This window comes from Phragmites australis, chromosome 16 (assembly GCF_958298935.1).
Source record: "Phragmites australis chromosome 16, lpPhrAust1.1, whole genome shotgun sequence".
NCBI classification, from domain to species: Eukaryota; Viridiplantae; Streptophyta; class Magnoliopsida; order Poales; family Poaceae; genus Phragmites; species Phragmites australis.
Window position 1 is genome coordinate 25,178,008 of NC_084936.1, and position 12,889 is coordinate 25,190,896.

Below are 12,889 nucleotides of genomic sequence, written 5' to 3' on the forward strand. Positions count from 1 at the left end.
GCTTCAGCTGGCCTCCAATAGGCCTGGTCGCAGTCAATTTGATACTTTCGAGTTGGATAAGTAATTCCATTTTTCTCTAAAATAGACATAATTCAATATAAGAAAGAAGCTGAAAACAAAACAGTCGATACAGATGAAAGGGGAAATAGAGAGGGGAGAAGTGAAAGCAGTAATTGAGTTGCTTCCTCAGTGGGTGCAGGAGTTCAAAGGCAGCTGTCAAAGTGATGTGTGGGGGGAAATTGTGTTGCATGGCAAGTAGGAGATGAGCCGTCAAAGGATGACTTTTGATCGTTTCAAGCTTCAACTGAGTCCAAATAGGGCTAGCAATGAGTCAGGTCAGGTTCGGCTAGAGCAAAATCATGTTTGACTCAAAACCCGTCAGCCCCAACTCGACACGAACCCAAATTGCCAACAGGCGAAAACTTAAACCCAAACCTAAACCCGTCGGACGCCCATCGGGTTTTAGGTGCCCGTCGGGTTCAGTTCTACAGTAACATGTATATCTTAACAATCAGCAATAACAGGTACATCTCAGTAGTTCCAATAACATATTACACACAAATCAACATATCCAATAGACCAATATTAGTACTTATTACATATTTGATGCTCAAATAGAGAACAAACCAGCATAATGGGCACCCACGAGCCTCTTTGTGAGAATAGATTTTGGGTGACTCGTGGGCACTCGCAGGTGAAACTGAAAACTCAAAACTGATCCGACCCATTTTTGGTATTCGACCTGCCAGATTTGTGGGTGAAAATTTGGACCCGAACCCAAACCCATCAGATGCGAAACCTGCGGGTACCCGAACCCATAAGTCAAATTGCCAACCCTAAGTCCAAACGAAGATTCCTCATAAGTGCAACTAGAGGAAAGAAGAATGCATGGGCGATTTGGGTACAATCATATTGCTCCTTTTATTTTGTTTGGCAATATTTGTAAGTCTCGCAAATCTTGGATGCTTAATACTCTCTCTGGTCATAAATACAGTTGTTTTGGAAAAGGTTTGGTCAAATTTTTAAAACTTTGACTACAATAGCTTTCAAAATATTTAGTTTGGAAATATTAGAATCATATGTGCAGATTTGTCTTTAAAATGTTTTCATAATATCACAAATCCAATACATAATAGAAAATAATAATCAAAGTTATGCATTAGAGATCGTGTCTTATCCAAAACGACGTGTATTTATGGCTGGAGGCAGTGTTTGTCACATTGAAAGTGTATCTAAACCCCCATGTGGGCTTTGGATGATTAATGACAAACGATTGATGGACTAATGAGTTCAATAAGTTTATGGATAGATTGTAGTCCTATCAGAAGAAAATAAAAGGACGATTTGATGACTCTCAAAAAGAAGAAAGAAGCGGCATATGGTTATCTCTAAGTTTTTTAGTTTAAGTTTGAATTTGAATTTGAGTTTCGGGATGTCATACTATCAAGAGGGATACGCCAATGAATTTACTTGACATATCTCAATGCTCACAAAATATATAGGTCATTTTAAGAAGACACATATCACCCATGGTCATTGAGAATCTAGAATTTATCTTGGGTACCGAAAGTTCAGTTTTGGACCAGAAGTTTCAACACTACAACAGAAATAATCATCTGAGCCGAGTCATCAGTGTCGGCTAGGACGGAACTGACACTAATGAAGTATCAGTACCAGTTCATAACTTTCCGCACTCGATCAACGACTGGAACGGGTTGAACCGATACTGATACTCAGTATTAGTGTCGGATCCAGATACAAACTGATACTGATACTATCGGTACCGGTTTATAATTTTAACCAATGCTAATATAGGTCTGGATCCAAAATTACACTTCATTAAGTTTTAGCTTGCAAGCCTCACGTCAGTCTCACTCCTATCTCCTCTGCGCCTCTCTCTCCTCATCCTCTCTCTCTCTCGCTCCAATCCCCTTCGTCTCCTCCCTCTCTCGAACTCTCCTCCTCTCATCTCCTGGATCGCAGCATCATCACCGAGGAGGAGGAGCTCCGCGTCCGGGCCACGCGTGCGACTGCCTCCATCGCAGGTGACCTCCACCCTGGGTCTGGTGCCGAGGAGGGCGGTGGCGGGAGCAAGGGTGTGGTAGACGTGTTCGGCCAGACGCACCTAGCTTCCAAATCCTCTGTCCAACACCTGATCGCCATTGTTGGTATGACACTACTTATGCTCCTCTCTTCTTGTTTAGTTTAGCAGCATCATTGGCATTAGAGGAGAAAGATACCTTCTTTCTTTGCCATGGGTTCTTGGCAGTTCGCAGACTTGGGGTGAGCTATGTTCTCTTGCGGTGTGGGGAGTCGTTTGTGCTTACTGCCATAGTTGCTTCCCAGCTCTTGCTTCAGATTTAGCAGGGGAGGGTGGGGAGGGGAGGGATGTGGCCGTGCTCGTGAGGCATTCGTGGAAATGCCACATTGCTAGTGCCCTAATGGATTGTAGTACTGAGTGTTGACTCTAGGACTACGGCTCACATGGGATGTGACTGTTCGTGTTTGATCTTAGAATTCTCTTGGGACGAGTTGCAATAGAATAATACTAGTGATGATCTTTTACCTATACAGATGGATAGAAATAGCCAACGTGTCATGCCCTAGACTAGTTATTTTGAGGAGCATTTACCAAACCAGTAACATCCTACAGTGTGGTTAATGCATCTACTACCTTTGATTTTCATGTAAGACATCCTTTGCTTGGGAACAAATTCATGTTGTGGGCTATGACAGTTCCAGGCTTTCTATATATGCATATTTGTATATGGCCTATGACAAGTATGTAAAGTTCTTATTTCTACCAATGCTAAATGTAGTCAAAGTGCAAGATTATGGATTCCTTCATCTTCAAACACCATTAAATTTTAGTATTTGTAAACTACTTACAATCACGTGAGTATTGATCTTTGAAATAGGAGCCTTGGACGCATAGCTCTTCTCCTCTGTGTAACGCTTCTTTAATGGAAATAGATTTTCATCTCATGTGATTAGGGTTGCTTATTCGACGTGAGGGCAAGCTTGTCTTCAAGATTAGACTTCTATACAGGTTAGTGCATGCAAAACCTCTCTCAAGATTTACCTTTGGTCTATGTTTTTGGTTCTCTGAAACTTTCTAATTCATATTCAGTTAACAACATTTGTTTTCTATGTGGAGAATTGGACAATTTTACATCTAATTTATTTAAGTTGTATTTAAGTAACAGTTAGTTTGCAAATTGTAATGTGTTCATTGTTCCACATTTGTAAGATAATGTTGTATGCATATTGGCATTCCTGATGTTGAGGGTTGAAAAATTGAAAAATGTTTTCTTTGTTGCATTGGTTCATTTGAGCTAAATTGTAGTTTTGTCCATCCACAGATTCTTCTATGCAGGAGGAAGGAGCAGCATCAGGATTGATCTCCTCATTTTAAACTACATGATATTCATTTTGGATCAAGAGCTAGATGTGAAAGAAAAAAAATACAGTGTGCATTTGAACCTATTATGTTTATTAGACTTAATAGTTGTAAGAGAAGTAGAGAATACGGTGAGTGATGTTGTTTACCTTCAAGAGGTACTGTTGTAAGAGATTGTATGCTACATGTTAAATGGAACAACTTTTTGGTGCAACTATGGTGACTAAATGATTTTGTTGATTGTCTTGCATGAATGGAATTTCATTGTATCGAAGAAACAATGCTATGAATATATTACAGAAAAACTATTGTAAATTGTGCATGAACATGTAAATTATAAACTAATTCTGTATAGGGGAAAGTGATCATCAGTGTCGGTTCCTTATTATGAATCGGTACTGATAATCACTGACTATCAATGCTGAGTAATCAGTGTCGGTTTAAAAACCATCACTGATGGAATTTTTGAGCCAGCAATGATGACTATTTTTGTACTAGTGCGAGTTAGTGTGAAGTTCTGGGTTCAGCTTGGAAGGAAGCCTTCGGTTTTGGTTTTCTCATGAAATCCGAAATTTCGGGTTAGTCATTTGTTCCAGGTTCAACCTGGAAGGAACCTTTCGGCTTTGTTTTTCTCTTGAAACCAGAAGTTCTAGTTTTGGACCGGAAGTTCCGAGTTTGTTTAACTTGTGGATAGAATAACAGTTGTAATGGTAACTTTTTGACCGAAGTCGAAGTTTTGACTTAGGACCCAGAAGTTCTGGGTTAGACTAGAACGCTCTGTAACGGTTAGTTTTTAGGGGTTGGGTATATATACCCTCATCGTCCCTTTTGAGGGGGTTGTTGCTTTTGCACGAAAGAGACAACCTTTAGATCCAAAAACACTTACTCCCACCTCCCTTTAGCTTGAGCTTTGTAAAGATTTGTGGGTTGGATTGTGAGAGTAAGAGATTGAGTGAGTATAATTCCCATCTTGAGCACTTGAGTCCGTGAGCAAGTCGATTCATCGTCAGATTTGTTACTCTTGGAGCTTAGAGCTCCTAGACGGCTATGCGTTGTTTGTGAGCACCCAAGCTTGTGGTGTGCCACAAGAAAGTTTGTGAAGGTCGTGATTTTGCCTCCGAAAGGGAAGAAATCACATAGTGACAACCAAACTCGATCTTTATGATTGCTTGGTGAGGTAAAGGGTTGAGAGAGACCCAGTTCTTTGGAGCTCCTCAACAAAGACGTAGGAACCTCATTGGAGAGGTCCAAACTTTGGTAAACAAATCATTGTCTCCTTCATTGGGTTTTCTTTATTAAGAACTTGTTTCTTTTTGTTCATTTCATCTTACATGGTCGATCTCTTCATTAGTAAAGCTCTAGTTAAAATAGATTGGTTCCATAGATAAGCAGCTTCCTCATGAACTCGTGGATTTGCATTACAAGTAATAGAATTGAATAGGGATGGTTAAAGTTTAGTTTTTCTCTCTGTCACCGGAATATCCGAATTGAACCTGAAAGTTCCCGTTAAGGTTGGAACTTCCGGTTTTACTATTTTCCGCTGCAAATTTAAATTTTAGATAAATGCCTATTCAACCCCACCTCTAGGCGACATCAAGGGTCTTTAACACATCCCAGAATGCATAATCGAGCATCAGAAGCATCATATTTGAGTATGAGTATTGTGTATTTTGGTTAAGGTGAAATTTAGTGATTTTCCTTGGATTTTTTGGGAATTTAATCGATGCCATAAAAATTTTCTAGAAGATATGCAAGTAACCAAATTAGGAGAATTTTAGTTTAATTTCCACATTGGCTTTGAGAGTGAATCCAATTCGAGTGGGTTCATCAATTATAGTTGTTGTGCAAAAATTCTTACAATTTTTTGGAGTGCTAGAACACCACTTATGGATTTAAAAAGAATAGGAAAAACAAATGGCTAAAATTAGAAAAGGGACACTTACCTGTGGGCCCGCATGAGCTGAGCTAGCTTCACCCTTCTTTTCTCCCTCAGCTGCAATAGCTCACTCAGTCACTCACTCTCACTCTCTCCCTCTCCCAAAAACACTCAAAGGGGAGAACACACCTCTCCCTCTCTCCACCCTCAAATCTCCCTCAAGAAGTTGGATTTCAGGTATGCATGCTACATCATCGCTTTCCATCCATCCAAGAATTCCGTGCTTGCACGGAGGATTGATGTCGTTCTTGATCTCTCTTTTGGTTGAAGCAACGAGGAGCCAAGGCGTTCTTCTTCCTCTAGCTTTTTCCTCTCTTGTGCCCAACTCGACGTCTACCACCCCCAACAAAGACTTGGGGTAGGTTCCCTAGAAGCCCATGGTGGTGTTGCATGCGATGGATTGGGGTATAGTTGAGCATTTGAGCCACATTCTTGTGCTCGCGAAGCGCCGTCGTGTTCTTCGTTGCAAAGGAGCGAATATGAGGGAAAAGGTTTACAATGAGCACTTGTGTTTAGCTCGTAGGGATAGCCAATGAAGTTAGAATCCATGCTTTAGTGCAAACACACACTCATGTGAAATAGTTTTGACATCTAAGTTGAATAGGCCAAGGAATCGATACAAACTTAACCATGTTAGTTTGGTTGGATGTTCCGACTGTTGGATCAGAACTTCTGATTAGTTAAGAAAAACACCAACCCGAGAACCCCTTAGTCACGAAAACTGGAAATTCAACCACCATCGGAAATTCCAACCCTAACATCGAAAATTCCGATTACATAATAAATAATAAATAAAATTAGCAACCCGATAATCTAAATGTTTCAAATTTTCAAAAGGTCCGACCAATCGGAAATTCCAATGTTACCAGAATGCTCTCATGTTAGGGACTTCTTTTCTTTTGCGTGTTAATGTGGTTTATCTTAGTGTGCTACATCTTCACTCATGCATAAATCTTGGAGCATACCTCATAGCATTGATCATGTTAATTGCGATGCATCGTCTTCCTTTTTAGCGATCAACAAACCGGAGGGCGACGAGGGTATTCTCGAGGCAGGGCTTGATTATGTTGTTGAGAACGAACCTACTGAGTACCAAGGCAAGCATCTATACATACTTCATCTTTACTTTGGATCATTACAATGTCTAATTTTATAAGTTATCGCTATATATATGTCATGCATTTTTAGCAAGTTGTTTTTGAAAATCTGGTATAACCTATTTTGTTGCATGTGTTCCTACCTTGATATATTGTTGATCTCCATCCTTGTAACCTGGGTATAACCATGTTAATGTATAACTTAAAATTTTATCCAAAATACTTAGCAATGCACAGATTATCGGTAGAAGTCAAGTAGTGGTTCTTCCATCGTTCGTGAGCTATAGCGCTTAATTATTGTTCACAATGAAAATAATGTTGGGATGATAAGATATGAGGATAAGACAAGATTTGGGAGAACATTAGGGATGGTTTGGAAATGGAGTCTCGAAGGTCGTAGGCCCGCCTAGGTCGTTTAAGCACCGATCATTGGTGTCGTTTCCTTAAACACTTTTCGTACTTTTCACATATCTGAATATAGTAAAAATGAGCCAAATACCTCTAGTAGCCGTGATCTTTTGGGCTTGAATATCTATGTGTCGGAGGATTAACTCCTGTCGTAGGGATCCCGAGAGACCCCTTTTTAGAGATTCGGCCGGGGGGATGATCCTGAATAAGTTCATCGGAGAAATAAATGGAAATGGAAGTAAATGCATCAGCCGGTGGTGGGGGATGATCGACCTAGTACAAAGGGAAGTAAATGCACCGGAGTTTAGACAGGTTCGGGCCGCACGGGGGCGTAATACCCTACTCCTGTATGGATGCAGTAACTTATCCTGAGGGGGATCCCTCAAGGATGTATCTGGTTACAAGAATATAGTGTCTAACTAAGAGCTTGAGGCTCCTTGTTCTTCGGCAGGAGCTCTGCTCAGGCTTGCTTGCAATGTCTTCGTCCGTTGGCTTGGTTCGTTGTGTGGTTAGTCTTCTTCGTCTGGGTGTCTCAGTTGACCGCTTGGGCTTTTTTTTTCTCTCTCTGTATGCCGATCCTTTTATGCACTCGCCGGCCGCGACATACCCCGAACGGGAAGGAAGGGGCACAAGTTCCAAGACGCCACGACTGAGAAAGGCGTCATCATTTCCTCTGGGTGAAGTGACTGGGGCGGTGGAAAAAACGCGGAGCGCGTCCGGTCACTTGTCACTGTGGGCGCCCTGGCGACGGGCGCCGTTGAGAGGGCCCACCGGGCAGCCACAGAGGCACCCGGCGTGCCCGCCCTGTCTTGTTCCTCTGCCACGGCAGGGCGGCAGGTGAAACGCCTTGATCCTGGCGATATTATCCCGAGACACACCGGATGATACGGGATGGGACCCGTGCAATTAATGGCCACACGCCTCTCTGCCAAAGCATGGCAGGGACTGACATTGCTGCGGGAGCAGTTGGGGATGTCAGGCCGCGCACGCCCATTAAATGCGGCCTCGGACCTCTGACTGGTTGACACCTCATCGGCGGGCCCCTCAGGGGCCCTTCTGGGTCGTCGGGGCACCGAGTGCTCGGGGGTACTGTTTACCTCCCCGAGCACCCTCTCCCGAGAATGCCTACCCTTACCCTCGGGGTACCGGGCGCTCGGGGGCACTGTTTACCTCCCCAAGCACTCTCTCCCGAGCACTCTCGCACGAACCTTCGGGGAACCGAGTGCTCGGGGGCTGCCACGTGCAACCCGAGCACTCTCTCCCGAGCACTTTTGCACTGACCCTCGGGGAACCGAGCGCTCGGGGGCTGCCGCACGCAGCCCCCCGAGCGCTCTCTCCCGGAACTTAGCTCTTCTGATCGTCGGGGGACTAGGGTGCTCGGGGGTGACCAGGCACCTCCCCGAGCACTTTCTTCCCGGTACTTGGACTCTGCGGGTCATCGGGGAACTGGGGTGCTCGGGGACCAGAGACTGTGGCCCCGAGCACCTTCTCCCGGAACTTAGATTTTCCTCATCCCGTAGGAGGGACCTCGCGGGATGGTGACACGTGGCGGACGGCTGGCCTGGCCTCGGGACTCAGGGACCCCCGGTTCCTGATACACCGACACTATGTATGAGCGGGAGGACTTGTAGAAACACTTGAGGTTGTTCCGGGAGTAGACCTAAGTGCCTCCGCACCGAGAGGCGCATGTTCTAAATGGTCAGGATTTAATTGGGAAAGGTTATCACATGTACCCCCTCTTGCAATTTGATTGGTTGCATAAGTCACATGGTATCATATCGTGTGGGTAAAGAAGTACCTCTTGCAGGATGTAAAATCAATTTGAATTGCCGTACTCTCGGTCATAAGCATGCTTAGTGTCAATCCGCAACAACGTAGAGTTTCTGATGATTGGATGTATGAATTGGTATGTGATGTGTTGGGAGTTAGCCCGAGTATGTCTATGTTGATATGAGCATGCACTTATGATGGTTATGTTCATACTTATGTTCTCATGATGGTAGTATAATTTTGAGATATGTTAGGTGCTTGCATTCGTAAGTCAATAAATTGATTTTGCGTATAAATTCATTTAACCTTGTAGCTTATTCCTTGCTACTCAATTCAATTGTATTATCTTTGGAGTCGGGTTATTATATATACACAATATGAGTAAGTTCTGCGAGTACCTTCGTACTCGTGTTGCTATCGTTGAGTTTTTACATGTGAGAATGAATTAGTGCATGACTACTTCATGACTATCGATATCAATGACGGGCAAGAGTAACGGTGTGCTACTCGTTGTGGTTCAGTAGTGCCTTACGGAAAATGGCACTAACTATTTTGTTGTTTTAGATCAAATTTCCATTGTGTAGTGGCATTAACATGTTAAGATATAAACTTAATGTATTTTATTTATTTTAGTGCTTGTTTATGTCTTTATTGAGAGTCCAGACATGGTTGATTTGCTCTCTCATCTTTTCATTTTAGCAAATAGTAATTTAAATTGTTAAACCTGTAATAATTCTAGAGACTTGTAACATACTTAAATTACTTGCTCTTTGTTATATCTTAATGTGACAAAATTTATTGTAAAAGTGCGTGTTCCGATCTTAGGCATAAAACACATATCGGGATTATCAGAATTAGATTTGTCTTAATCATTTAGCGTATGTGATTGTTGTTGTGAGATGTGAGTTAGCATGTGACATATCAGAAAACGAACGTATGCTAGCTCTTATCTTATTAAATGATTGTCTAATTTAATTAATTCAAGTATAATTTAGACGGTTCTTATAATGTTCTAGTATTAAGCAAAATTTGGTAACTTGCACCCGTTAGATAGACCAATAGTTCGGGTCTCCCAAATATCTACGCTGCACAAATAATGCGGAATGGCGCTTAGAAGTTTCACAGTAACCCTGAAGAAATTTTCCGCTCTCCTGACGTTAGTATCCGCGTTAGGTGGCTTCCAAAATTCCAAAATCTTTTGACATGCTACGTGCCTCGTTCTCGCTCGGGATTGTTTGATGATTTCCATCTTTGATTTGGTCGTGCAGAGCTGTGATCACTGATTCAGATTTCTTAACCACCAGTAGTTAGATTTTTCGTCCAGGAAAAGCTTGACTCAGAGCATAAGCTGGCATTGAGTTGAAGGATGTGTTTACGTGAGGTATCCTGTGAACTTCCTTTGCCCAGGGGCGGACCCAGGCCAATGACAGGCTGAGCTTCAGCCTGAGCTATGGGTCTAAATTATTCTTTATTTACTGTAGAAATAGCAGTGTTTTTTAAGATTTGATCTAAATTTGAATGGATCAGCTTGGGCTTAACTCTGGGCTGGTTCCGCCCTTGCTTATGCCCCTAAAGTAAACCACGCTGCAGTCAGGTGATGGAGGTTGAACTTTTTAATTTGCAGTGACACTCAATTTCAAAATAAAATTTCCTCTATCACTGTTATCATATTTCAAACCGGCTGGTATTCTTCTTCACTTGTGTCTCATCTTTTATATGCTTGTGTTCCTGCCTCTGAAAATTGTGGACACTAGCAGCTGGCGTTTAGTTGCTAATCGACCCTACGCAGAGAGAAAATAGAAATATCTGCTCTAGGATAAGGGTAATATATGCTTGCTCTAGGATAAGGGCAAGTGAAGCGAGTTCGTCGGATTCGATCTCCCACTTGCACATAACGTCTTCTAAGACAAGGGCTAGTCTCTATAGTCTTTTAAGGTAATATATTATGACACCAACAAGTTAAGATTAATTTGTTTTAGCGAACTAGTTGAGATTAATTTTCTTAGCGGACCAGCTAAGATTAGTTTATGCAAAGAACTGCTGAAGCAAATGATTGATTTGGTTAAATTAGCCAATGAAAACCGTCTTGTGCTTGCTTGCTTGCTAATGATTTTTCTCTACCCTTGTACTCGATTTGATTATCTTTTTGGTATTCCATAATCAAGTTTCAGCGTGACAGGGTGGATCCATAAGAAATTCAGCTGGAAATCATATAGGCTTGTATAAGCATCAAGCTCTCAAAGCTCGAACTGTTCAATCAGCTAGAATGGATTAGGGGCATCAATAATTAATACAGTACTTTCACAATAATAATAATAATAATAAAGATAAACAAATTTCAACACTGACTGGAACCAAGGTTTACGTTACCAACCGGAGCTCGATTACCGAGCTCCGGTGGTAACCGAAAAATCGCGATTACCGATTACCGCGGTAACTGCTTGAATTTTCAAAAAAAATGGACAAAATTCATTTGAATAAATTTAAAATTTGGGGAAAAATCGTGATTTTAGCGCTCGGTAACCGGTTGAATTGGACCGGTTACTGAGCGGTTTTTACGATTTATCGAGCGGTTTTCTCGAATTTTCTGTATTGTCGGTAACCTCTCAGTTTTCTCGGTAACCGTTCGGTTTTCTCAATTTATCGAGCGGTTTTCTCGATTTTCAGTGAAGTTCAACAAAAAAACTCAAAAATTATATCAATCTTATAAAATCAATAACTAATTCATCTGAGCTTCAAATCAAGTGAAATAAATTTTGTTGGTTTCCTTGTAACATGATCTACATGATAAAAGTATTTATACTCATAAAAAAGTTCAAAATTTTCTGTGAGAAAATGTATTTGTTAAACCAAGTTAAATACATAGTTTACTCTTTGCTAATCGAAAAATCATAAAACTAATTTTGTTAGTCTTCTTACATGATCCTATGTCTTTTAAAAATACATGAACTCATGAATTAGTTATTGTAACATGCAGGATTGTGTAAATATATTGCGACTAGATTAATTCATAACTGACCCATCACACCTCAAAAATTAGTGAAACCACTTTTATTAGTTTATTTATACTATGATTTACGTAGAAAAAATAATATTAGACATGAAAAAGTTAATTACAGTTTTGTTTCTTAACATATTCACTTTATGCTTGTGAACTTTGTAAAAACCATAGAGAAATTAATAAAACTCTAAATAAAGTGAAATCAATTTTAAAGATCCTCTTAAGATAAGTTCTATACAAGAAAAATATGTGTTTGCATGTTAAACTTTTTCTTAATATTAGTTAATAACTGAGCGGTACGCTTTAACTTTTTTTCATTTTTTTTTCAAATTTTCTCCCTATAGAATATGATGCAAAAGACATTATTTTTGAAAAAAAAATTCACAGAAGGTCTTATAATTGTGTCTAATTTTTTTAGGATTTTTTTTGAATTTTTTTGAATTTTTTTAAAAAAAAATTTGAATTCAAATTTGGTTACCGTCCGGTTTCTGAAACCAAGCCAGACCGAGATGTTCAATAACCGTCGGTTTTTGGAACCTGACTGGAACAGAGGATTGTAGGATACGTTCTGTGAAGCTTCTACGTCACAGTTCAGGGGCGTACTTATAGCATTATAGGGCAGTGGCGGACCCAGGGCCCGGCGACCCTGGGCACCCGCCCGGGCTCCACCCCGACTCGCCTCTTTACTTCTATACAAGCTATAAGTAAATTAGTGATTTGGATCGGTCAAATTTTGGACAAAACACAACTTGTACGGGCACGGTCTGTATTTAGCCCAGGCTCACTGAAATCTCTGGGTCCGCCACTGTTATAGGGTAACTAGTGGAAATCTTCAAACACGTACGTGTCAAAGCATTCGAGGACCAAAGGCCTCGACTGCAATGCAATTTCAAACTCGTAACACAATCCAAGACGTATTTACAGAGTAACTGGATGAAGACAAAAGACAACCTGAGTGCGTGCAGAAAAGACTTGGGCATTAAAAGACTACCCGCTCCAGTCACAATATTCGTTTTGAAGTGGCACAGTATCCAATGAGTACCTTTAACAAATATGTTTTACTATAATATATTTATAAAATTAAATAACTTTATGAGGTTAAAAAATATTTTTAAGATAAATCTACACATGATTTTAATATTTTCAAACTAGATATTTAAGTTTGATAGCCAAAGTGGTAGCATCAGATTATTTGTGAACTTTATCAGATAAATTCACCTGTCCTGAATGGCCTGGCAAATTAGAAAATGCCAATAACCCACCACTTAAGCTTGTAG